The 27,953-nt window shown below is 42.6% G+C and overlaps 1 protein-coding gene across 20 annotated transcripts in view; it reads right to left on the reverse strand.

The window, feature by feature from the left end:
* MAGI1 (membrane associated guanylate kinase, WW and PDZ domain containing 1) overlaps positions 1 to 27,953 on the reverse strand; it is a 618,838-nt gene that overhangs the window by 171,360 nt on the left and 419,525 nt on the right. The window contains exon 1 of one of the 20 annotated variants that reach the window (XM_079934997.1): positions 16,171 to 16,188. The exons of the other annotated variants lie outside the window; for them this stretch is intronic. The gene's annotated coding sequence lies outside the window, so the exon portion shown is untranslated. Of the gene's footprint in view, positions 1 to 16,170; positions 16,189 to 27,953 lie in introns of those variants that run through there. 20 annotated transcript variants of the gene reach the window in all.

A 27,953-nucleotide genomic window follows, 5' to 3' on the forward strand; every position in this document is an offset into this window, starting at 1 on the left:
GAGAAGTGAACGACATAATCCATGTGAAGTACTTAACTAAGTGCCCGACACACAGTGCAATCAAGGGTACCTCTTACCATTAGTAAGCAGGTTCCAAGTCTAAGCTAAATCTCTCCTCTTACACTAAACCCTCTTAGGGCACACTGAAATCTCTGGGAAAATCAACTCTAACTGATCCAATCCAGACCCATGGTTCTCCATCTACATACTGATGAATCTCAAATTTATAGCTGGAGTTGCAGTCTGAACTCTGCAGACTTGCCTATTATCTAACTTGCCTATTACGTGAAATCTCCACTTGGATCTCTAAGACATCATCTCAGAATTAATACAGCACATGCCTAAGAAATTATTATTGGAGGAAGCCGGGGGAAGGGTACACAAAACTCTCTGCTATGTTTGCAGCTTCATGTGAGTCAAACTATTTCCAAAGTAAAAGTTATTAATAATCTTACTAAAATTAACATGGCCCAAACTAAACTACTATAGATTTGCTCTCCAGCCCCAAATTCCCCATCCGTCTCAATAAAGGAACCACAGTGTACCCCATGGATGGGGGGAAGCACTCAGGCATCATCCTCAGGTGGTAGACAGCAGCGTTAAGAGCAGATGTCCTGGGGCCAGATTGCCAGGCTTGAATCCTGGCTCCTCCAGCTTCCAGCCAAATGACCTTGGGCAAGTTACCTGACCTACCCATACTTCAGGGTTCTTATCTGTAAAATGAGCATAAATACCGCCTATAGCACAGTTACTGCGAGGATTAAATGAGTGAGTCGATATACTAAAGGGTTTCAGTTGGTGCACAGTGCATTACAAGTTTTCAGTAAATAATTAGCTATTACTACTTTCCTTCTTTTACACCCACCTCCAACATGTACTCTAAACCTGACCTCTTCTGGCTCTTTCAACTGCCAACAGCTCTAGTATAACCCACCACCACCATTAATTCCCATAAATCTGCAAATCCTCCTATCACATGTCTCTGTTCCTACAGAGGATTTGCAGATTTATGGGAACTTGCCCTCCTACAGTTCATTTTCCATAGTAGTCAAACTACACCTTCTAGAACCTAAATCCAATCATCTCACCTCCTACTCCAATGGTTTCCCACTGAGAACAAAAAAAATTTTTAAGCTCTTAGCAATAGCCTAATAGTCCTGTATGATCTCACTCCTGCTTTCCTGTCTAACCCCATCTGCCTCCACTCTCTTTCCACTAATTCCCAGCCACAGTGGCTTTGAACATGGAAAAGCTTTCGCGCTTGCTGTTTGTGGCAGGGATCACTACTTGATCTCCAACATCCATCTCCCATTCTTCCTAGGTAACAAAACTCCCAATTTCTCATGGCCACATGGTGTCTTAGAATAGAGACTACACTTCTAGACTGCCTTGTGGCTAGATTTAGATAGAGAACTACATTCTAGCCAATAAAATCTAAGCAGAAACATTAATACTATGGGCAACTTTCAGGAAAAGACCTGAAATCAAGAAGGCGCATCTCCCTTTAGTGCTTCCTGGGTCAGACCGGCTGTAGTACAAATACGGCAGCTCGGGTTGGATAGCCATTTTGGAGCGCGAAGTTGAAAAACTGCAAAGCATCAAGACAGAAGAAACCAAAAGCTGAGGAGGGCAAATCAAGAACTCAGAAGGAATGTGAATCCCCGCAACCATCAAGCTGCGTTATCAGCTCTAGGTCACTCACCTCTGCATTGCTAATGTGAGGGAGAAACACAATGCACTCTTACCCTGTTTAAGCCACCTTGAGCTCTCTCCCCCGTTTCTTTGCATAATGATCTTCCCCACATATCCCTGCATGGCTGCCTCTTCCTCATTGGTCAAGTCTTCCCTCAAATGGCACCACCTTAGGGAGCCTTCCGTGACCACCCAGGTTCACCAGGACCCTTCTCTGTCTCCCAGTGTCTCCAGCACATGCTCCATGCTTTCTTCTTTGTAGCACTTGATAGCACAAGATATTGTTAACTTTTAAAATTTCTGTCTCCTTTCACCAAAAGTAAGCTTTTTGGGGGTAGGGGGGGGTGTCTTGTATAATACCCACTCCCAACCCTGGCATTTAGAACAGCTCCTGGACCACGAAAGGAATGCAATACTTATCTTTTGACTGACTGATCTATGATGTGTAGGAATGGCCTTGTTTTGTGCCTCCTCCAAATACTGGGTGACTTTTTCATCTCTAATTAGTGGATTTAATTCAGTTGAACATTTATTAAGCACCTACGGGGTACAGACACTGGAGAAACAAAGATAGATGAGGCATGATCACTGTCTCCAGGGACTTCACAGTATGACAATAATGTTTTCCCCATTTCTTACCACACCATTAAATATTCAGGGAGTATGTGGTAAGTTGATGGTAACTTTTGCTCTGTGTATACTTAGAAAGAAGCTTAGACTTTAGCCATTATTTTCATTTTTGGACCAAGTTTTGAAAAACACTGCAATCATTACTTTAGTGTTTTCACTATCACAAAATATGGACACCTTCCAAAACACAGCTTCAAAATGTCACAGAACACCCAAATTATTGAAAAACTCTGTCATTGCTCCATCCTCCCTTCAAAATCAGTTTCCAGAATTCAAAGACTTTGATTACCCCCTGAGAATAGGAACAAGCAGGATTTTACCAAGTGCTTTTAATGAGACCAAATATTCCCACAAGCGACAACTCCAAATAGATCACCCCCATCAAAACATGTTCTGCACATTTGAATAAGGAACTATCCTCGTGGTTAAGATGGTTTCTTGATCTAATTCAATGCAAGGTGGAAGCCTTGAAAATTAAGTCTACAAAGTCTTGTGAAATCATCCCACCTATAATATCCATCTAATCTGAGATTGGCCACTACTATCTAAGATTGCTTGTGAAAGCTTTTATCACTTGTGTAAATGCTGACAGGATATTTGTTCAAAAAATGAGCACTAATGGTCCTATTTCCAGATAATGTTATGACACAGAATACAGGATAAAAGCACAATTTAATATTAGATAATATTTTAGCATTAAAAGGAACTGTTGGTTAAGAGTGTGGGATTTGGAAAGAGAAGGACCAGAGTCTGAAACTTGCCCAAACCATGTGATGTGGGCAAGTGTCTCAATAACCATTCCAAGCCTCAGTTCCACGAAAGCTAAGGTGACAAGTAAATGAGACCAGGAAATAAGACCACAGTGCCTGCCACAAATGTTCACTGTGATGTCAGTGAGAATGATGACAATGACAGCAAGAGTGAGCCAGAATTGGAACCCAAATCTGATTGCCTCCGAAACTCAGCCTCATTTCACTATTTCTTGTATAGTTTTTCATTTCTGGTCACCAATCTAGACCATTGAAAGGAGCATTCAGCTCTGATTTTTAAGGTGCAGAAGCAACCCCATCACCATGGCAGGTAATTTGTGCAGCAGGAAGGACAGAGATTGAAGGGGAAATGCCAACTCTCCACATGGGGGACAAGGCACCATATGGCCCTGCAATTAGGGAGAAATTAGACAGCCAAGGGAAAAAATAACCCTGGCAAAACCCAATACGGCTGGTAGGAGATGTCAGCCCAGGTCAGCTCCTTTACAGGGCTGTTCTTGTTCCCCAAGAGATTTTACCGTCATTCCTGACCATGAATTTGAAAAGGAGTTGAAAGATGAAAAGGAAGACAGATGATAGTGGATATTTCTAAGGCCAGGTCATTAAAATAATTTTCCCCTTTCCTAAAAGCCTGGTGCATGAACAACTCTTCAAAGGGAAGATCTGCATCAAGAGAAGATCATTAACTTGGAGGAAGCTTAACAACCTCACTTTCCTGTCCCGTAAAAAAAAAAAAAAAAAAAAGGCAGGTGAACTAGATGAGATAGATGGCTCCTCTCTTGCAGCTCTGACATATGCTTCTGGGTACAGGCAATGCGCCAGAGACGGCAAAGGGAACAGGAGGAAAGAAGCTGTAGAGATTGATCCCACCAGTCCCTAGGAGTGAAGTTTATGCTCAAAGGAAAAGGGCAGGGAGTGTTGAAATAGGATCTGTAAGAATATACCTAATGTGTATTTCTATGAGAGTATACAGGTATGTTTCACACCAGGAAAATGAACATGGTAATCTTTTAAATCCAGAAAGTAACCCAAATATTCAGTTTCTTTCTCTTTCAATGGGATGAAACTATCAATGACATGCAAATACCATCATTCATTCAGCTGAAAGCTATTTTATGCATTTGACTACGAGGGATGATTCAAAGAAAAACAGAGAAGGGCTGTATTTTGGCAAAGTGAAAATTAATATTTCTTAAAATACAGATCAGTTAGGTAATCTCTTTCTTAATTGGGACGCCTCAATATTTTTTTATTGGCAGCTTACACAAAATCACCCTTCACTGCTACTTCTTTGGTTAAACAGCAGCTGAGGAAGCTGGCCTGGATTCAAGGACCATGTTTAATTTTTTTAAAAAAAAACAACCATAAAAGAACTAGATTCACACCCACTTGGTGAGATGCTCACACCGTAAGGGGCACATGGAAACTGAAAACAAATGAAAAAGGCTGATTCATGCCTCAATTTCTGCTCACTCTGGGGCTTTTACCCACAGTGTTAAAAGGCAACTGGCATGGATGGACTGTATTATTTATATGCTTTTCCTAATAGATTTTGATTTTGTTTTTTATATACACTCACACTTCACTATTTATTATTATTATTTTTGTCTTAATCTTATCTCCTCTAACAAGCTGTAAGTTCTGTGAAGGTAAAATTCATCTTTGTGTAATAACTCTTAGCACATTGTAAGTTCCTAACTTCTAGTACTTCCCACATAGGAGGTTCTCAGGTTCTCAGGAACCCTATACTGGATAATATGAATGGGGAAAAAAATGATCTGCTAATGCAATACGATGTTTTTTTAAAGACAACAGTGAAAATGTTATTACATCTTATCCTTCCTAGGGACTTTTGCAAAAAGGATGGTGAGACTTCTGACTGGCCCCCTTACAACAGTTATGAAGGTAAAATGCATCAGAAAGGATTCCAGGGTCTTTCCAAAGGAGAGAATCCTTTTAATCGGTAGAGTAGAATTTGTATTGGAAATGTACTGTTTCGGTCTATCTAGTCTCCATTCCCCATTTTACTGCAGTCACGTGTGTGACCCTGACCTAGCTATCAGTGTGGTCTATTCTCTAGCCAAAGTGTTCAGCAGTGGTCATATAACGCAAGTTAATCCAACTGGACTCAATCTCAGGACTCTGATTGTAACCATTTAGAAAAAGAAACTCGCTTTTCAGGGAGGCTGCTAAGCTGCAAGGATGAGAGTCTACAGATGCAAGGATGAGAGACTACAGATGCGAAGAACAATGTCACGCCCACCAGAGATGAGCCTGTGAATTCAACTAACACAGCACAGAGCAGAGCTGAGACAGGGCAGATTCATGACAACAAACTCTGGGTACCTGGATCCAGCCGTGCCTGAAGGCAGGATATCTTTTGATTTTTCATTAGATAAGCCAATAAATTCTCTTTTCTGTTTAAGTCAGTATTAACTTCAGATTCTGACTATGGTAATGGAAAAGAGTTCTAAGTGAAACATGGGTGTTACTGAGGATTAGCACAGGTTTGCAACACTTAGATCCTTCACAATATAACCCAACCAACTTCCTTTAACCTCATCTGCCATCATCCACCATTCATTCCATGCATTTAAATGTTAGATACCCTCCTCTATCGATTGCTCATGAAAAGACCATGCACATTTATGTCAACATGGCTTTGCTCATGACATTATCTCTGCTTACAAGATCCTTCCTCCTTACTTTGTCTGGAAAACTACTGATACTACAAAGCCCATTTTTCTGTGGTAACCATCTTCAACACTCACAAGCCGAAACAACCACTCCCTTCTCTGTGCTCCCTTTGCATTTTTCCTGTGATATGGCATTGTGTGGCGTGTCACACTGGACTACTGTTACATGTTCCTTTGTCTCTCCTGCTCAACAGTCCATGTTCAAGAAAGTAAACTTACGCACTTTTATCTCCTCACAGTTTCATGTTCAATAAATGATTGTGAGAAGGAGAAAGGAAGGAAAGGAGGGCAGGGAAAAGGATGTTTTCTGAACAAGAGTCTTGAGGACCTGCAGACATCTTGCAATAAAAGCAAAGATCAGGAGCTCAGTATTGGATTCACGTATTTCCAAAATAACCTTCCCATCTTTCTCTTTACACTGAAGAATCACTAGAAACAATCACTGTTAAACTAGTAGTCAAATTAGGATTCCAGGGCTTCCCTGGTGGCGCAGTGGTTGAGAGTCCGCCTGCCGATGCGGGGGACACGGGTTCGTGCCCCGGTCCGGGAAAATCCCACATGCCGCGGAGCGGCTGGGCCCGTGAGCCATGGCCGCTGAGCCTGCGCGTCCGGAGCCTGTGCTCCACAACGGGAGAGGCCACAACAATGAGAGGCCCGCGTACCGCAAAAAAAAAAAAAAATTAGGATTCCATGTTCTCCCCAAAGCTCTTGAAAAGCATATGTTTAAAGAGACAGAGAATGGGGACTTCCCTGGTGGCGCAGTGGTTAAGAATCCGCCTGCCAATGCAGGGGACACGGGTTCGAGGCCTGGTACGGGAAGATCCCATATGCCGTGCAGCAACTAAGCCCGTGCACCGCAACTACTGAGCCTGCGCTCTAGAGCCGGCAAGTCACAACTACTGAGCCCACATGCAGCAACGACTGAAGCCCACGCGCCTAGAGCCTGTGCTCCACAACAAGAGAAGCCACCTCAGTGAGAAGCCTGCGCACCGCAACGAAGAAGAGCCCCCGCTTGCCGCAACTAGACAAAGCCCGTGTGCAACAACGAAGACCCAACGCAGCCAAAAATAAATTATTTTTTTTTAAAAAGAGGCAGAGAATGAAGTTAAACGTAAACACAATGCTGAATCTACCTCTGCCATTTCCCATAGCATGCAGGTTGAAGCATAAGAACAAAACCAGAGGGCAGAATTATGGGTTTCAGGAAAGCAATGGCCTCAAGGCCACTAAACTCTCAATATAGTCAACAAACTGACTTAGCTAAGAATAATCCTTTAAATAGGATAGACTCAACAGGAAAATGCTAGGCCAGACTGAAAAGTACACGTCACACTTTTAGTGCAGTGCGACACTGGTCTCTCTCCCTCTCTCATCCAAAAATGTTTGTCTTGTGTTAAGCATTTTCTGAAAGAAATACACACTTCCAGAAATCTCCTACAAGTAGATTCATCCCAAGTTAGGCTGGGTTTAACTGTAAAATTACCAAAGCTCTTTGAAATCTGGAAAAGAAAATATTAGGGCTATCAAGAGAAGTATGTAACTGAGCTGAAAAATTAATTACAGCCTCAATGTAATTCTCTTCAATTGGTAAGATCCACTAGACACTGCCCTATCATCTAAGTCTCACTGAGCAAGATTCACGTCAGAACCAGATGGATATGAAGAGCAGCGGCCAGACCCAGAGCAGCCACTTTCTCTCCATTTGGTCCTCCATATTTTTCTTTTGTGAAACAAGACACACACACCAACTACCGTCCAACAGAAAAGTCTCTCCCACCCACTATTGCCAAGGGGCCATCTGAAATGGATATCCCCATTCTCTCCAGAGAACATCTCCAGAGAACAAAAACAACAACCAAAAAAGACTTCTGTGTCCTTTTAACCTGTACCCGCATTTGTGATCGTGGGCCAAAGCATATGTGCTCAATAACGGGGGTGTAAGGAAACATATGTTAAATAACTCACTACAGCACAACTCGGATCAAAAGCAGAGCAAACCTTGCCATGCTATTCCTAGACACAAAGAGAGCTGGCTTCCTCAGTACTTTATCAGCTTGTGTACAACTAGTTAGCATATGAAGAGAGACCCGTGCCTGTACCCACTCTCTGGAAACAAAAGCAGTCTGTCATCAATATAAATAGTTTACATACCAATGGTTTCTAATTAACCTTTCACCAGTGGTTTTGACCACAAGGACTTTTTCTTTCTGAGCCTCAGGAACCAGAGAAGGACTAACTCTAGACTCTTAGCCTTGGGTTTTAAAGGGCTTTCAAGTCTGGATTTGAGTACAGCTCTGCTACTTAGGAGCCATGGGAACTTAGGCCAGTAACTTAACCTCTCTTGCTCCGCCATATACTTAAAAAAGGCATAAGAGCTCTCTCATAAGAGCAGTGGGAAATAGATTAAATAACGTATGGAAAGTGCTTGTCACCAAGATGTGCTCAAAGGGAGAGTCATAAAGCACACACAGTGACAACTAGTAGACGTTCAGTAGCATCTAAGGTATGATGAATATTCTAGATCACCTATCACAACCAAAAAATAGGAGAGTCTTAATTTATACTTGCCTTCCTAGACCACTCTACCCCCAAAGAACTACAAATCCCTTTACAGTAGTCCCTACTTATCCAAGGAGGATACCTTTCAACACCCTCAGTGGATGCCTAAAACTGCAGAAAGTACAGGACCCTATATATACTATGTTTTTCTTAAATCATACATACCTATGACAAAGTTTAACTTACAAATTAGACAAAGTAAGAGATTCACAACAATAACTAGTTAAAAAGTAGAACAACTATGATAATATACTGTAATAAGCATTACGTGAATGTGGTCTCTCAAAATATCTTACTGTACAAATTTCACACCTTTTCCCATCTTAACTAAGCACTTATGAGCTGTGGCCATAACTTTTAGAGTATGAGGTGTGACATGCATTTATTTTTCATTCTTCACAATTTCACCGGATAGAAGATTTGCTCTTCCTGTAGATCTTAGCAACCTCAGGATATTATTTTCTTTCTTTCCTTATGAAGTCGAGAACTTTTACCTTTTCCCTTCAGGGAAGGGAAAATCAGTTCAGATTTGCTTCTTGGCAAATCTGAACTGTCAGCATCACTACTCTTGTGCTTTGGGGCCATTATTGAGTAAAACATGGGTCACTTGAACACAAGCACTGTGATACCAGGACAGCCAATCTGATAATCGAGATGGTTACTAAGTGACCAACGGGCAGGACACACTCGACAAAGAGATGATTCACGTCCAGGTGGGACAGAGCAGGATGGCCTGAGGTTTCATCATGCAACTCAGAACGGTGCACAATTTAAAACTTTTGGATTGTTTACATCTGGAATTTTCCATTTGACATTTCTGAACTGCGGCTGACCTCGGGTAACTGAAACCAAGGAAAGTTCAGTTTAGTAAGGGAAGGACTTACTGTGTTTAATCTCCTCACCCTGCTTTATTATTTTGCATCAAAACATGTATCACTCCCTGGCATTTTGCGTTTATTGGGGGTTTATTTTCTGTATCTACATTCCATAATGTAAGGTTGGTTGAGCTCACTGCTATACCGCCGGTACTCATAATATTACCTCAAAAAATGAGGTAAAGGGGCTTCCATGGTGGCACAGTGGTTGAGAGTCTGCCTGCCGATGCAGGGGACACGGGTTCGTGCCCCGGTCCGGGAAGATCCCACATGCCGCGGAGCGGCTGGGCCCGTGAGCCATGGCCGCTGAACCTGCGCGTCCGGAGCCTGTGCTCCGCAGCGGGAGAGGCCACAGCAGTGAGAGGCCCACATACTGCAAAAAAAAAAAAAAAAAGAGAAATGCAAATCAAAACTACAATGAAGTACCAACTCACACTGACTTGAAAAAAAAAGACCTTCTGTAAGCTAAAAAATAAAAATACTTATTTAAAAACACATAGATCAGCTCAGAATACTGAGGGTTCCCTGTTACATGGAAGACAAAATATTTATAGGCAGGGGGCTTCCTTGGTGGTGCAGCGGTTGAGAGTCCGCCTGCCAATGCAGGGGACATGGGTTCGTGCCCCGGTCCGGGAAGATCCCACATGCCGCGGAGCAGCTGGGCCCGTGAGCCATGGCCGCTGAGCCTGCGCGTCCGGAGCCTGTGCTCCGCAACGGGAGAGGCCACAGAAGTGAGAGGCCCACGTACCGCAAAAAAAAAAAAAAAAAAAAAAAAAAGAGGTAAAAACATTATCTCAAAAAATGTAAAGGTTATAAATTTTATATATTTGTTCCAAGGAGAAGGATATATTTGATTAAAAGGATTTTTAATATTGCAGGTTGCTTTAAGTCTGAAACAGGTTTATCATCTACTTAGGCAACAAATATTCACTGGACAGCACATTTTATAGTGCTGCCTGCTAGGCACTGAGCTAATGATTATCCAGATCCTGCCCTTAAAGAGATTTTAGAAGACTACAGTTCCTATACACTGGGGCACATCAATTCCTCCTTCACTGGGAAGTGCCCCTCTCCCTCCTTCCATGTGGCAAAAGCAAATGCAGCCAGGTTGGTAAAACGCAACAACCAGTCTGTGGAAAGAGGGATGGAGGAAGCAGATGCTCAGAGCAGCAGCAGGGATGAAAGAGGACTTCAGGGCTCCCTGTGGTGCAGCCAGCCCTGATGTCCAACTGTTACCAAATCTCTGGGCAGTACAAGAACCAACAATTCTGGGGGAAAAATAATTAGACAACAGATATGCAGAATTTCTTTAAAGTACACACCTTCCTAAGGAAAACTATCCTAAAGAAATAAACAGAAATCTGAACATACATTGAAACATGAAGATGTCTCTCATAGCTAGGTAAAAAAAGAAAAACTGATGATTTTACTTAGGACAATGAACAAGCAACTGTCTAGTGTCATATGACAAGACACTATTTAATAAAAAATATGTAATTGGGGAAAGTAAGGAAATTTTCATGATATGTTAAATGAAAAACAGCAGGATACAAAACTACATATATAGAATAATCCCAATTATCCAAGTTGTGTGTGTGTGTGCGCGCATAAATGTATATGCACATATGTATGTGTATATATACGTATATATACATAGAGGGAAGGAGAGAGTATGTATTTATATGGAGAGAAAGCTGTAGAAGTAGACGTAGAAATATACAGAGGAAATATAGTTGAGTGTTCACAATGATTATTCCTGCTTATGAAATTAATAAGACTTTTATTCTTGATACCTTTGTGTACTTTTCAGATGCTCTATAATGAGTAATTACTGTTTTACGGACAAAATGCTGTACTTTACTCAAACACCTCTGAAACGTTCTTCTGTTTGTAAACAGCTCAATAGCAAATGCTTCCAAGATCACCAGAAACATACTTAGAGTTGAACCAGTGGTTTATTACTCATTGCAACAGGAAGAAGGCACACTATGGGCAATGGGGCAGGGTGGGGGAGACAGTGAAGGTGTGGCCAAGGGCTTTTCGTCATGAGGCACCTGGGCATGAGTCAGGTGACTTCGGGAGATCTGAGGGAAGGTTCAAGGAAGCGAGGGTTCCTTCCAAACTGGATGCTGTTAAAAAGGGGAGACAATTCTCTGTTTGCGTATTCAAATAAATCCTATCCAGAACGCTACATCTGTAACTGCACAAATCACGAAGCAGCGATGAGTCATATTAATGAGGAGGAGAGGACGTATGGTCATTTTTGCGGTCTGGACAATTTTTACGTTTCCCTCCATGCGAAGACATGATTATGAGTGGTCTCGTCCTGATTCATCAGGAAGGCCTCGCTGACGGCAGCAGGCCAGCTCCGGAATGTCAAGGAATAGATATGCTGTTAAAAATATCGAGGAAAAGGCAGTGTGATGAATGTTATCTTGGATAACAAGCACAATGCAAACTTGATGGGGTTATTTCGTAAATTAAGTGATACACGTGAGTGTGCCTTATACATACTAATACACTGCTCACGTCTTCACCTTCATTGTCACCTGTATCAATCTCGTGCAAGACATAAGAATCAGTATTCTTTTAGAAGGCAGCAACAGAAACTTGTGCGTTAGTTTTGGTCTACCAAGGTGGTTAAGGATGGTAGAAATGAAGACCCAAATCTTTGAAATGGATACACACTAAAAATTCAGAAACAACTTTTAAATATCTGTTTCTTCCCAACTCTAACGTCTCTCTTTAAAAATCCGTAAGAAAGAAAGAAGTGTAACACCTATCCCCAAATACAGTAAAAAAAAAAAAACAACTTAAGGACTGAAGAAAAAAGTGGGCAAAGGTGAGACAGCATAAGGCATAATGTGGGCAACAAACTCTGAATGGTTCAGCCAAAACAAAAGGAAACAATGAGAGAAAGCAAGCACCACATGCTGTTAACATTTGGGGCTATAAACGATATTAAAAATAAAGAACTCTTGATGGTTTCTTCCTGTATTCTCATGGGTCACCTTGCACTTTGGACACCACCTCCCTAAAGATCTACTTAAGTGGTCAGAATTCTGGAAGTATATGTAAGGTGCTTTTCAAAGACTAGGGCTTCCCTGGTGGCGCGGTGGTTGAGAGTCCGCCTGCCGATACAGGGGACACGGGTTCATGCCCCGGTCCGGGAAGATCCCGCATGCCGCAGAGCGGCTGGGCCCGTGAGCCATGGCTGCTGGTCCTGCGCGTCCGGAGCCTGTGCTCCGCAACGGGAGAGGCCACAGCAGTGAGAGGCCCGCGTACCGCCAAAAAAAAAAAAAAAAAAAAGACTAGGAATTACCTGTCTTGAAGCAAAAATTGATTAATTTGAGACTTGCCCTTTTTGCTATGAAATTATAAATTCTTACGTGACTCATACTTTAGATACCTATTCATTAGAAAATAATCTATGGAGTTCCTGAGAGGGACCATGGTCTGTGTAAGGCACGGAGGTCCACAAAGCCTTCTCTAGTGGAGAAAAGAAGGGGCTTCGCATGAGCAACCTCCTAGGCAGGACAATGCACCGTTTACTATACAGGGATTCCATTCGGAAGGCACCCCTCTAAAACAGTCCATGCTTATCATCTTATCAAAGGGTTGCAGGTATTTCAATAAGGCAAAGAAATTAAATAGCCTATAGTAAAGGGGTAACAGAAGGGTGAGTTACACAAAATAAAAATTAAGACCAAACTCAGGGAAATCAGGTCCTCTCAATTTTTTGTTTTTAACTAGTACATAGACATAATGGGGTAGGGTTAAAAAAGCAAAACAACAAAAAAAACAACCAACCAGCAAACACAAAAACTCCCTCCTACCCCCAGCCCTTCAGTTCCTCCCCAGAGACAACCACTGTTTTCTATACACATGCACACAAACCTATATTCACTCATTTAAAAACACATGTGGCAATGAACTATGAACACTGCTCAGTACCTTGCTTTGTCTCATTGAACAATATTCACTCATTCATTCAATGATTTACTAAGTAACTATTATTCAGCAAGCGCTGCTCTAGGAGGTGCTAGAGATTAGATCAAAATAGACGAAATTTTTGAACTCATGGAATTGGTACTGCAATGGTCCATTCTATATATCAGCATATAAACCACACCTCATTCTTTCAATGGGGTATATTCACCCACTGTAAGTACATGCTACAATTTCTTTAACCAGCTCCTTATTGATGGGCTTTTAGGTCATTGTCTAGTTAACACATTCTTCTTTAGAAATGTTGATCTTACAGCATCCTCTTCATTTATAAACAAATATCTGGGCTAAACTCTAAACAGCTGTTTAGAACATGTTAATCTATGTCAACACTGTATTTTGAAGTTTCGTTCACTGAGTTCTTTTCATTTAACCAACATCTATAAAACCACATGGTAGAAGATATTCTTTTAGAATTGTTTAACTAAGTTAAGATTCCAGTTGATTATCTGTAACAGTTTAGCAGAATATGTTACAGTTTTTCAGAGCCTACTAAGAAAGCAAATGTCATCATCAATCCATTTTTCCCCCATGCAACTGTTAGGCGTGGGGCTAATTATTCCAGCTGGTTTTCAGACAGCTTTAAAATTAACTTTGAAGCTTCCCTAACCCTTAAAAGTCAGTGACTGCTTTGCCAAGAGAAACAGAGTTCTTACTGAACAAGGCAGAATTCACTCAGTCCTTGTAATTTCAAATGTGGATGTTCTAGGCTGTGTGGTGTGTGCATGTGATGTGTGTGTGCATGTGCGTGCACACTTGTAGGGGGTCTGTGATGCACTGCAGTCCAAAGAGTAATTGCTGAACCACACTAATCCAGGAATGACGAAACAAAAACAAACCCAATACAGGAAGCTGCACTGATTTACCAACAACAACAACAACAAAACCAACCAGACCGAACCAAACAAACCCCGACCGCAACGTTTCTTGAGCACTATGTACGCTGGCCCTGTGCTAACGGTTTTAAGTATGTCTCCCATTCGGTTGCAGAACAACCCACTTTACACATGTGAAAACAGAGGCTTAGAGAGGTTCAAGTATTTTGCCTAGTTTATTCAGCCCCTAAGCGACAGGGCTGAACATAAAAACAGACAACCTCGGCTTTAAAATCTGTAACTGGTTATGACACTGTGCTCTTGCAATTACAAAATACATGTAATAACTTTATAAATTATGTGCTAGGCATTTTAAATTACTGTACAACATACCATGTAGGATTGATAAAGGTTAACTCACAAATTCTATAAATGTTGAATCCAAGATTCAACCCTAATCGACCTAACTTTACAGTTAGTCTTCTTTTATCCACCTCTTCGTACCTCAGAATGATGATGCCACGCACAGGTTTATACTGCCCACCTTCGCAAAGATGCAGAGCTAAGGGCAGGAGCTCCGGACTAATACTGCCTAGATTCAACCTCCAGCACAGTCATCTAGTTGCTGTGGACATAGGACAAATTAATCTCTCGATGTGTCTGTTTATTAACTAGAGATTCTTGGTAGCTGTACGTATCAAACAGGATAATATATGTGAAGGGCTGAGAACAGTGTCTGGTCAGTGCTTAGATTCTCTCTCTAGACAGCTCACTGCTGTGGTTACACTGCCTATATTCATTCTATAATAGACCTACAATCACATATGTTCTATCCCACGTATAAACCAGCACAAGACTACCACAGGGTGCAGCCTCGGGTTGAAACACACCACATGTTGCAGAAAAGGCCAACTCTGAAGCTTCATTATTAGGAGAAAATTAAGGACAACATTCAGCTGAGATGTCACTGGAGTCATTGAGGAATTACCCAACTCCCATCCAAGAGCTCCTCAAGCAAAGGTCTCTAATAACCACCCAACCCTGCTGAGAATTCACAGCCCACTGATGTGGATCTGCTTTGGGCTGGAGGAAGAAACTTGGCAGACAGGCAGGACTGCCAAGAGTTGCATTTACTGTGAGTGGGCAGCGAAGCCATGGAAACTAGAGCCACGGGGTGTCTGGGGGCATCCCAGGTGATATGGAGCCCTCACAGCTTCAGAGCGACCTTTTACCCACAGATGAAGAATCCCAATAGGGGAGGAGAGGGGCACTTGACATACGAAAAGCCAAGGAGGTCTGGGATGCCTCAGCATCCCTCCTTCTGTGTTGGGGACCTCCAACGGCTCAGGGTTTGGGGAGAAAGACGTCTCTACAATGGGGCTCCGCACAAAAGGACCTCCTCCTTTTCAGTCCCTCTCCATTTTCTCCAGCTGAGCCCAGTTTTATGCAAACAACACTCTAAAAGAAGCTCAAAATACAGGCTCCTGGAGAGGCTGGGGAAGGAGAACAGGGCGGGGGACCCGACAGTTCATTAAGTGGCAGCAGGCCAGTGAAGTGGGGACGGCGGGAACGGCTGGCGGCGGGGGTGGGGCGCACCCGGGGTTTTACCCCACTGGAGGCAAAGTAAAGCATCCTCCAGCGGGCCCCTGCCCTAAGCAGCGCGAGCCTGGAGCAGACCAGCCGCTCTCGTCCCCTTCCACCTGTCCCCACGCCGCAGCCAAGGCTGTCCCCGCAGGCGGGCCTTGCCGCTCAGCTGTGCCGGCGGATACGCTCGCCCAGAAAACATGGCTGAGCGTCCGCGATGAGCGCGCGACGCGCGAGCCTTTTAGGGAGGGATGCGCCCGGCGCCCGGCCTGGCGGCTGGGAGAGGTCGGAGGTGGGGAACTTGAACGCCTGAGCTGGAGGCAAGTGCAGCGCGTTCCAGCCGCTCCCTGGCGCGGCTCCTTCCTGCCTCCTTCCCTCCCTCCCCTTTTCCTTCCTTCCCTTTTCTCCTCCTTTCCGTCTTCCAGGCTTCCCTTCTCCCTCATCCCTGCCCAGTCTCCTTCCTGCCACCCTGATTCCAGCCCCTCCCCTCCTCCTACTGTCACTTGCAAGCCCAAGGACAAAACCCGCCCGCCCTCGTTACCTGCGGGCCCCCAGAGCGGCCCCAAGGTCCGCCTCGGTCACGGCCGGAGCCCAGGAGCGCACTCAGCCGCCTCTTGCCTCATCCCCGCGCATCTGAGCGGCCCCGGCGGCAGCTGCTCCTTTTATGGGGCCCGCAGGCAGAAGCACTGCCAGGGCGTCCCCAGCCCGCTCGCTTGGGCGGCAGCGGCGTCAATGCCAGCTATTCACACTCAGGGGCCGCTGCTGGGTCCCGGGGGAGTAGTGGCCTCCCGCCCGCCCCCATCCACAGGGCCTGGGTGGCGGTAAGGGATAAATAGGGCTTTCTCGGTACCCAGCGTGGGAGGGGAGGTCACGTGGTCTTGGCCCAGGGTAGCCAAGGAAACGTGGGCCCACTAAGTGTTGCAACCTTGGAAATGGATGCAGAGAAGCGGGTCCAACAGGAGAGTCGGGTTTGCTTTAAAATATAGCAGGACTAAAGCAAAGGGGAACCTCCCATCATTATCACCTTCATCATCATTATTTTATTTATAATAACTGTTATTAAATAGCATCTGCCCTTGTAGTAATGACTATTATGAGCCAAAAATATTGGTGCAGACCGTTTTGAAAGTACTGTGCTGGTGTTCCAGCCCACCACTGTGACACTTTGGTTAATACAAATCATCTCTTCACTCTTCTGGAAACCTAGATAGGCCCCAATCCTTAGGAAAAAAAAAAGCTAAACACCTTTGCTTAGCATTCAAGGTCCCTTAAAAAAACCGCTATCCTTAAAAGGGCCCTACTCTCCAGCCCCAAAGCTGATCCACCTCACCATCATGCAACCCTTTGTCTTCACTCTGAAAGATGAAAAGGATGAGGCTCAGAAAGGTTAAGTTACAGCCAAAGGTCACCCAGCTAAGTGCTTGGAGCAATGTCTCAGGTCAGTACAAGTTCAGAGTCCCAGATCTTGGTCTCCCCATGCTACTTGCCTTCTGTAAACTTTTAAGGTCAAGAGGCATGCCTTTTGAACTTCGGGAGATACTTCACCTCTTCTATGGCAAGGATAAAACCTGAAAAAGGTGAACTCCCTGGGCCAAGAAAAAAAAAATTCCCGGAGAGCCCCCTTTGAACCTGTCACTTCAGCTCAGCTCTTCCTTTTGATTTATATAGAATTTTAGTTCTAATTTCAGGTGAAGCGTGGCAGTAGTAAGTGGGGCATTCATGGGAAATAATCAATTTGACGACATTGGGGTTAGCCCCCAGCATGTGCACATCACTACCTGGGACAGCAAATCATCTCCCAAGGAGGAAGCCCAAAAGCAATTATTTGAAACACTTTACATAATGTTAAAATGATGTTTGCCCATGAATTATAGAAGCAGAGGACAATAAAATCCACATCCAGGGTCTGAAGCAGGCCTCCCCTCAAAGGTGTGGAAATGCATTAGCCAAAGAGTAACACATCACATTTACTGTTGTGTCTTTTTTTTTTTTTTTTTTTTTTGGCAGCCACAGGAGAAGGATTTGACATAAGGGGTTTCCCAGAGCGAAGCTAGCACAGTTTCCCTAGTGGAGCTCATCAGAAGACTAGATAAGCCTGATTGTGACAGGATGCAGTAAAGGAATGTCTAAATTAGTAACTCCAAAAAGGTAGGGAGGGTGGAGCTGGTTGAGATCCTCCTGTTGAATTGAAAGTGATTTTCAGTTTCAAATAATTATATTAGGTCATTCAGTGTGTGGAATGGAATGCCTGGAGTACAGCGTTCCTGCTGAGAGGGTTCTCAAAGGCTGAGTGGTAGGAGGCAGAAAGCCTGTAATTAGAAGCCCTGAAGCACCCACCTCTTCATGAAGAAGGCTGGAGGACAGCCTGCCCAGGTAATAGGGCCGTGTGTGTGTGTGTGTGTGTGTGTGTGTGTGTCCTCTGTCCCTATTTCCCAGCATCACCATCTAATTACCATATAATGCCAACGCTTATAAGCTTCCAGGGGGTGGGAAAAGAAGAACTGAAAGCAAAGGGAGGACTTTCCTGGTGACGCAGTGGTTCAGAGTCTGCCTGCCGATGCAGGGCACACGGGTTCGTGCCCCGGACCGGGAAGATCCCACATGCCGCGGAGCGGCTGGGCCCGTGAGCCATGGCCGCTGAGCCTGCGCGTCTGGAGCCTGTGCTCCGCAACGGGAGAGGCCACAGCAGTGAGAGGCCCGCGTACCGCAAGGGGGGGAAACAAAAAAGCCACTTAACAGGACTCTTAAAAAAATGTGATTTAAAGAAAGATATTTGGGGCTTCCCTGGTGGCGCAGTGGTTGAGAGTCCACCTGCCAATGCTAGGGGACACGGGTTCGTGCCCCAGTCCGGGAAGATCCCACATGCCGCGGAGCGGCTGGGCCCGTGAGCCATGGCCGCTGAGCCTGTGCTCCGCAACGGGAGAGGACACAACAGTGAGAGGCCCGCGTACAGCAAAAAAAAAAAAAAAAAAAAGATATTTGAACCTACATCCAAAAGAAGCTCATCTCACATGGGGGCGGAAGAGTGGCTTAGCCTTTGAAGAAGCCAGCAAAATTCCTATCCACTCTCAGATTCTGAGCTACATGACTTCTCATTTCATTTGCACTCATGGTGAACCTTCTTAGAAGCCCTCTCAGTGCTGCCGGCAAATGCCACTGGGAACAAGAAAATGAGGACTCGGTGGTGATGTCACCGTCCTTTTGTCTATCTCCACTCACATATACGAAAATGGGCTTCTTTTGAGCCAATCTAGCCTTTCTTGGGCCCTGATCCTCTGAATTACTTACTTTAGGAAGGGTCTGGTGAAAACTGAAATTTGCAGTTGTCTCTAGGGGGCGTAGTTTGGCAAATCCAACTTAATTCTGTAGCCACTGCTGAACCTTCTGCGTAACTCAAGGAGATGCACGTGCTACGCCGTGGTAAGGCTTAGGAGATGAATTTTAGGTTTTGTGTGATATACCAATTTCGGTTTCCTGTTCACAGATGGTAAGTGTAAAATTTCTCAGGGGAAGGAAATTACATCCCATACAACTTGGGGTTTTCGTTCATCTGTCCAGGGCTATAATACATCTCAGGTATGTTTAGTCCCCACCTCAAACAGAAAGAGCTGTTCTTGATACTCAATGGAAAAAGAAACGATGACACTGTATATTTCACTCTATTGTATTATCAACATTCTGTCTCAAACAATAATACTGGTTGGGTTTTTTTTTTGAATCCCTCGAAATGGATGGAAAAATTAAGTCTGATCTAATCTCTCTCAGCTCTGCATGGTATAACAATATTAAGTCATACATTTGGAGTCTGAGTAACTGGAGGCAATTTCTGCAATCAAATTCAAATGGCCACCCAGAACTTATTTTCTCTGTGGTAGGTATGCGTCTTGTCCAACATTTCAGTGGTTGCTGTTTATTTGTTTAAGTGCAAACATCACGGCCCTAACCTCAAACAAAAGTAATTCAGTTTCGCTTTGCACTCTTTTGTCTTAAAATATGATATCCTTTCATTTTTATTTATTCAACACATATTTTTTGAGCACTTACTATGTGTTGCATTGTCGTGAGCATTGGAGATGCAACGGTGAACAGACAAAAAGCCCTGCCTTCGTGTGACTGTATTCCTGTAGCAGACTAGACTCCTAACATCAATACTGCAAATGTTTGCAGAGCTGACCCACAATTAATAACCCTAATCATGGCATAATAAAATAACAGGAGATTCTAATTACTGAGTAAGCCTAGAAAGCTTTTCCTCGGTTTTAGGATATGCTATGTATTTTTTCTATTGACTTTCTAACTGGTTTTTTTTTTTTTTTTTTAACATCTTTATTGGGGTATAATTGCTTTACAATGGTGTGTTAGTTTCTGCTTTATAACAAAGTGAATCAGTCATACATAAACATATGTTCCCATATGTCTTCCCTGTTGCGTCTCCCTCCCTCCCACCCTCCCCATCCCACCCCTCCAGGCTGTCACAAAGCACCGAGCCAATATCTCTAACTGGTTTTTAATATGAGTAAGGCTACAAAGTGACAGGGATGATCACTGTTTAGACTTTAACTTTTGGAGCCTACCTGTCATGGGCGGATATCCCCAGTCTACACTTGGCTTTGTGACCTTGAGCAAGGTACTCAGTTCTGCTAATTCTCAGTTTCCCCATTTGTATTTTTTAATGGGGACAATAAGAATATGTCCCTCGAGGTAATGTTGTGAACTTAAATGAGATAATATAGGCAAGTCATTTGGCCTTAATCAGTGTTTCTCAACCTATATTTTAACCCCATTATTGATCCCACCAGTAAGCTTTTTTAGATTTCTTTTCCCCTAATCAAACCCCCTTTCCAATGAAATTTTAATACCACAGATATCCTGCATGACTGTTTAGGTACTGTAGGCATATCTGTACTTACACATAAAAAGAATGAGTTTTTTTCACTCCCCAAAGAACCAGTGTTTTTCCCCCTTAGGGGTGATAATGCTCCCCACCGAGAAGACCTGGCCTAGAGTCTGGCACAGAACTTGCTAAATCTTAGCCAATGTAATAGTCATAATAAAAAAATAAATAAAATAAATATAAAACCCTATGTCCCCAGATTAGAGAAGGGCACAAACTGATTGGCCCTGATACCCAGGAAGCCAAAGCCCAAATCCGACAGCACTGCAGACAGAACCTGGAGGCTGGAGTTGAGCCTGAATCAAGAAAACCTTATTGCTGATGAGAAGGCAAGATGCAGAGCAGCAGGGCAGCTGGACAAGGAGTGATTACAACTCTTAACTAGTCAGCTCAGGCTACCCTACCCATCCCCTACACATGCAGACAAGAACCAAGACAACACCAAAGTGCTCCAGGATACACGTTTGCACAGAGGTTTTGCCTTCCTGAAAACTCCTTTTTCTATATTTGTGTCCATCCAAGTCTCATTCCTCCAAGACCACCCAAAGCCCCACTTCCTTCATGATGTCTTTTCCGGTACAAAGTCTTTTCCAGCTCTCAGTCGTCACACAAATCTAAGTTGAAGGACATTCTAGAGAATAAATGATCACAACTTTTTTTCAAAAGTGTCAAAGTCATGAAAGACCAGGCATAGCTGAGGAACTGCCCCAGATTGGAGGGGACATGACAACTAAATACAATGTGGGATCCTAGATTGGATCCTGAAACAGAAAACAAGACTTTAGTGGGAAAAAAATAGTGAAATCCAAATAGTCCTTAGTTAGTAGTACTATGCCAATGTTAATTTCCTGGTTTTGATCATTGTACACAGTTATGTATGATGTTAACATTAGGTGAAGCTGGTTAGAGAATATATGGGAACACTTCATACTATTTCTGCAACTTTTCTCCAAGTCTAAATGATTTCAAAATAATCAGTTTAAAAAAGAGGGGGATTTCTTCATTCATTCTTGAAACAAATGTGTCCAGAAGCTTGGGATTCAGCAATGAACCAAACAAGACAAAAATTCCTAGTATCATGAATATTATTATATTTTAGGGATTTCATTCTTCCTGAGAATAGCTATGGGGCAATATCTATGGGCCTAATCTTGTCTACTATTGCCATTTCTGTGCTCTTGTCATGTCCCCATGGCAGAAGTGTAAGTTGCACATGGGCAGGTATGGCTCTTATCCTCTGCCTTTCCCCAGGGGAGTGGACGGGAGAGGAGGGCTCTTAAGCCCATTGCATGGCATGTAACATATGCCTAGAACTGTGCTTGATACAGACTAGATCTTTGATAGGCGAGAGGAGGTGCCATTTTTTAAAATATGAAAGCTTTTGACACAGAGCCTGGCACAAAGTAGGTGTTCAATTAACATATTGCTTGCCTAGAATTTAAGAATGGTCATCTGTTGGTCTCCTCAGACTTAACTGGTATGATTTTATGACATGTCATACTTAATTCTTTGACAAGTAAGAGTGTATGTGTGTTAGAGAAACTGTGTGACACAGCGTTAGTGAATTCGTTTTGGAGATAGTGGGAAAGAGGAACAGAGACCTGAACTAATACATCCTAATGGACCCTAACACTTCAAAAAATAAATTAACCTGGGATTTAAAAGATTTCAACCACATGCTTTAAAAGACAGGGATGATAATCAAAAGAGAAACGCAAAGAATTCCCTGACATACTTACCAGATTTCAGCTACTTACACATAAATTAAAACAAAAACAAAAACCGAAACCTGTCAGATGGTTCTAAAAATGCAGTGTGCTTTTTGTGAATCAGAACGGAATAACAAGGAATTAAAGACCTCCCTGCTCGTCCTGTACCTGAACGACCTGACACGTTTAATCACTGCATGTAATGATGTCTGTAAGTTCAGGTTCAGGTCCGTCATGTAGTCCATACAGCTAGTCCTTTTCCAGCGTTCACTCTATTAGTGAATATCACCTCCATCCACCCCATTCTAGAATCTAGAACCTTAGCAACCATCCTGGATAACCCCTGCAGGTGCCTCTCTAGTTTCTGAAAAATTTTCCTCCTAAATATATTTCATGTTCATCCACTACTGTCTCTGCTGCTGAACAATTATTATATCTTCCAAACTGGCTTCCCTACCTATAATCTATCCTGCTTATTGTGGCAGAGAGATCCTTAAGAAAAAAAAATACATATATATATATATTTTTTTTTTTTTGAGTAAATCTCATTATGTCATTCACCAGCTTAAGTCTCCAAAGAACAAAATCCTTAATTTGACCTAAAAGGACATGTTTGGTCTTGTCTCCGCCAACCTCATCAACATTATCTCTCAGCACATGATTCCTGGCTCTTTCTGCTCTTTCCTCACTAGCCTTCATTTCAAAACATACCAAGCTGTGACCACCTGGGAAAGGCTCTCCACCAAATCACCCCCATTCCACCTACTCAACCTTTGTGTCTTACTTGAACAGCACCTTCTCATAAAAGACCTTCAACAATACCCCAGACTCAGTGAGTTGGTGACCTCAAAGATAGCCTTTAATGACGCCTGTTTCTTGGTATTCAGACTCTTGTGTATTCTCCACTCACAGGGTACCACAGTTGTCAGTGGTACCAATAGTATGTTGTCAGTGGTACCAATAGTATGTAGGAAAAGTGATGGTTTGTCACCTCCAAGTTTAGGTTATAAGGCACTACCACATCCATCTTGGTCATATGTGCACACTCTCTGTCTCCTCTTGGACTGTTTGCTCTAGGGGAAGGCAGCTGTCATATTGTAAGCATCTGAGAACTGAAGCCTCCTGCCAAGGGCCACATAAATGATCTTCAAAGTACATTCTTCAGCCCCAGTCAAGCTTTCAGATGACTGTAGACCCAGCCAACACCTTGACTGCATCCTTGTGAGAATCCTTGAAGTAGGGCCACCCTGCTACACCACTCCTGGATTTCGGACCCTCAAATATTTGTTGTTTTAAATCGCTAAGTTTTAGGCTAATTTGGGGAGGGGGTAATTTCTTACACAGCAACAGATAATGAATACAGTTGGTTAGACAACACTGTCATACCCTCTCACAGAACTTTATTCCTCTCCTTCCTCGTGCATATCCCATTGAGTAACTAAGTATTTATAGAAGTAAATTGATCAGTGTTAGTCTCCTCACTAGTTTTGTCTTTCCAGCTCACTATGGTATTTCCAGAACTTTGCACTAGGCACGAAGTGGACCCTCAAAAACATCAGGTGATTCAGTTTTCAGAGTCTAATACCTGGAAGGTTTTTTTTCAAGAATATAACCACCTTGTTAAATTTGCTTTTATTAGGGAGTCACCATACATAATATGAGCCCTAAATGTAGTCAGTAATTAATATGAGAGATCCATGTAAACAAGTGCCCCAAACACAGCCTCATCCACCATTAATGTCACTCTGCAGCATGCCTTCAAAAGGGAACACATGTTGTTAGACGCAACAGTCTAATAACAATAAAACAGCAACTGATCCAGGTCTGGCCAGATTGCACTCTCCCTCCTGTCACTGTGTTGCAGATCTATGGAAGTCTAGGGCACTAATAGGCTTTCTCACCCTTGAAGGTTAACTGTTACCATTCTCCATGTTAAGTACAATGTATTCCTAAGAACTAGAGGTAAATGCTATCAACACCAAACCAAGGGACTAAGTGCCCTGATATGTTTCTATTTTTAATTGGTTGATTTTCATTAGACCACAGATAACAACCACTTTGTTGGTCTCCCCTTGGTAACATTAAGACTGTTGGTCATAAGTGGAATCATCTTCAAAGTAAAATACAGCCAGTACTGCCCCACAGAGATTTGACAGGCTATCAACACACAATGTTAACTGAAAGCTGGTGGGAGATTTTATTTTCTCCTAGGGTTGTCCAGCGTTGCTTGAATACACATTTTCAACAGGGGTGCTTGCTTAAAAAAAGATTTTGGACCCCAGCCTGATACAGTCAGAATTCCCAGGAAAGAGCCTAGGAATCTGCATTTTTAACAAGTGACTCAAGAAATGGACTCTACTGCCAGGCATAAAACCTTACTTCCACTATAACAGGCTGTGATTTCACAAATGCACATATTTGCTCTAATACAAATGACAGAAAACTAAGGAGAACAATAGACCTTCTAACTTTAGGAACTTCATTCTCAAGGATGACTACTTTGCTAGATTAGGCTTCTCACAAAGGAACCGAAAGGATCAAATTATACACACACTGCCCAACAGACAGCTCAATTCCTTTACATAATAGGTGGGGATTTAAAAAAAAAGGCATAGAACAATGAAAATAACAATACTCTTCTTGGAGTTCACTTTCCTTAGCGAACTCACAAATAAGAAACCAACTTTAATGTTGCCTAAGACTATCTCCTTCAGCAGGTGAGCATTTGGGGGAAATTATCAGAAGGTATTTTTATGTCACTTATCATTATAAAAAGCAAAGCCACCAAGAAAACCCATCTTGTACAATGTCACAGTGAAGACGTATGCCCACGCGGCAAGGTTTGCTGCTATGGTGCCCACTAAAGACAAGAAGAGCCAAGTAGAAATCTGCAAACACTTAGGAAATCTGGGCTGAAGACTGCTTGGTGAAGACTCCACGTGGGGAATGCTCAAGTCATAGATTTGAGCATCAAAGAAGGTGTTCCGTGGAGATAAATTTTTGCATCAGTACAGAGGAAGCCCACTTTTTGAAAATGTTCCAGGCAAAACATCCTTTCTTCAGTAAGTCTTACTGAGACAACACAAACAGTATGACAGATATATAGAGAAAGATAAAAACAAGCTGCTTGATCTATGGGATGCAGCAAAAGCAGTTCTTAGAGGGAAGTTCATAGCAATACAAGGCCTTCCTCAAAAAACAAGAAAAATCCCAAATAAACAACCTAACCCACCATCTAAAAGAATGAGAAAAGGAAGAACAAATAAAACCTAAAGTCAGTGGAAGGAAGGAAAAAATTAAGATCGGAGAGGAAATAAATAAAAACAAGCTGTTTAAGGCACTTCTGTGTCAAACCTGGTGCTTTCCCTATTTCCGTAATAGGCTTTATACCTGACGGTTTTATTGAGACTTTGTACTTTCAGGTAGAAAAAGCTTTCATAGATATTCAAACACCACTAAGAAAACTCAGAACATATAACAATGATTTTTTTTTTCTATCAATAACTCTTTCCTATTTGGTAGAGCTTTGAGTTATATAAAAAGAAGAGATCATTTTATTAAAGTATACTGAGAGCTTGTTTTCCCCCTCCATATTTGTATTCACTCCCTTATCCTTAGATCCAGGGCCCAAGTTAGAATATCTATGGCTGGGGCAAAGGAAAAGTAAGGACTCTAGCCAGATTACAGTGGAGGATACTAGCAAAGGGTAAACTAAGAAGAATTCCAAAGAGTTCTACTCACATATTTTTACAAAGCAAAAAACCACCACACAGAAAAATCCAGACTCAAGTAGCAAAATTCAAGGACCTGCTTAGCTTGTGGTCAAACAACCCTGAGCTCTTCAGGAAAGAGCTCTGAGGTCAGGGTCCATGAGCCCCCTGAAATCACAGGAAAACTTTGAGATTATGCCCTCATGAGCACTGTTTTTTGGAAAGGGTTGATGGATTTCATCCTATTATAAAAAACATCTGACTCCTCCTCATCCACCCAGATTAAGAATTAAGTTCTGGTTTCTTCTAGAAGAGACCCAGAATCTTAGGATGTTCAAGCTGACAGAGGCTTTAGGCACAATTTATGGCCACTCTTATTTTACACATGAGGAAACTGAGACACACAGATGTGATGTTTACTACCTTCACTTGAAGAAAAAATATGAGTTTCTCACTTTTTAAAATAAGCCACTGCTTTATAAAACTTTATTAACACACTTAGACTCAGCTGAACCACAGCTGGGCAGATATGCCCACCTCAACTATAATAAGCAGTTCACATGTATATAACATATTTTCTAGAAAATAAAATCATAAAACATACCGTGTTTCACCAAGTCTAAGATAACAATTGTAATTTATGAAGCAATGAGGAAGAAAAAATACTGCCAATTAAATAACATGGTAGAACTCATTTCCATTTCTAAAACGATAAATACTATGCATCTTAGATTTGATAAAATACGATAATGCAAAAAAGTAATGCCTTGATTTATATGGCTCTTGGAAGAACAGAATGTGGTGAACTTCCTTTTGTAATAATTAAAATGCAAGAGAAAGCCTGTGGAACATGACATACATTAAAAGTGCTCTTTCCAACATGGTTGAGACCAGTTCATACTGAATTAATCACAAGAGAAGAAATCATACAAAATTATTCATATATACTTCAAGTATCTTATTTTAACACATAGGGCGTTCATTCTTTCATCCATCTTTTAAAGTAGACTGAGAACTTTTTTTGGACCTATGTTACCAGTTTAGGATTCTACAGGCTCTTTCTCGATATAAACACTTATAATTTAGAGTCTACGATTTCCAATTTGGGTTCAATTGAAATGGAGTGATAATGTAAAGACACTTGCAAAGCAACGTGAGTATTTTAGATTTTTTATGACTCCTCTTTATATTTTGCAGTCCTTCCTACACATAATTTAACAACCTGCCCACAACCAGCACAAACTAACCAGGCGTGCAAGTGAGACACCTAGGAAATGGTTGTGTCAGCAACCTAGGCTGCCATCCACTGAGATGAACCTGGGCCACAGCCACCCAGCTAAGCCACTCCCAGTTTCCTCTTCTACAGAAACTGTATAAAGTCATGCATTGTTTTAGCCACTAAGTTTGGGGATAGTTTGTCACATAGAAGTGATAACGAATGCAGCAGCCTTCTAGGCTGAGGGCACCTTTCAGAATGAAGAGCAAGTTGGTTAATGGGACTTCCCTGGTGGTCCAGCGGTTAAGACTCCACGCTCCCAATGCAGGGGGCCCGGGTTCGATCCCTGGTCAGGAAACTAGATCTCGCATGCCACAACTAAGATCCTGCACGTGGCAACGAAGATCCCACGTGCCGCAACCAAGACCCGATGCAGCCAAATAAGTAAATAAATAAATGTTAAAAAAAGAGCTAGCTGGCTAAGTGAAGCTTCCTTAAGAGAGGTTCTCTGAATTTCTGTACTACTGGAGGCTACCAAATATCCCTTTATATGCAAGGCTCTTGTCTCCTTTCCTAATTCCCCAGTTAAGGCACGGAACCAAAGGTGAGTAATAATTAAGAGAAGGCGACAGTGGCAGCAGTAAGCAACAGGGTTGGGTTAAAGATGAGTGAGCCCTGTACACAAATGGAAGTTGGGAAGAAAAGAGGATCCAGGAAAACCCAACCCACCAGTGCTTGCTGTCTTCGTGATGGCAAACCAGTGCCCATAGCCAGGTATCCCACCTTAACACCTAC

The sequence above is a fragment of the Stenella coeruleoalba genome (genome assembly GCF_951394435.1).
Source record: "Stenella coeruleoalba genome assembly, chromosome: 10".
NCBI lineage: Eukaryota > Metazoa > Chordata > Mammalia > Artiodactyla > Delphinidae > Stenella > Stenella coeruleoalba.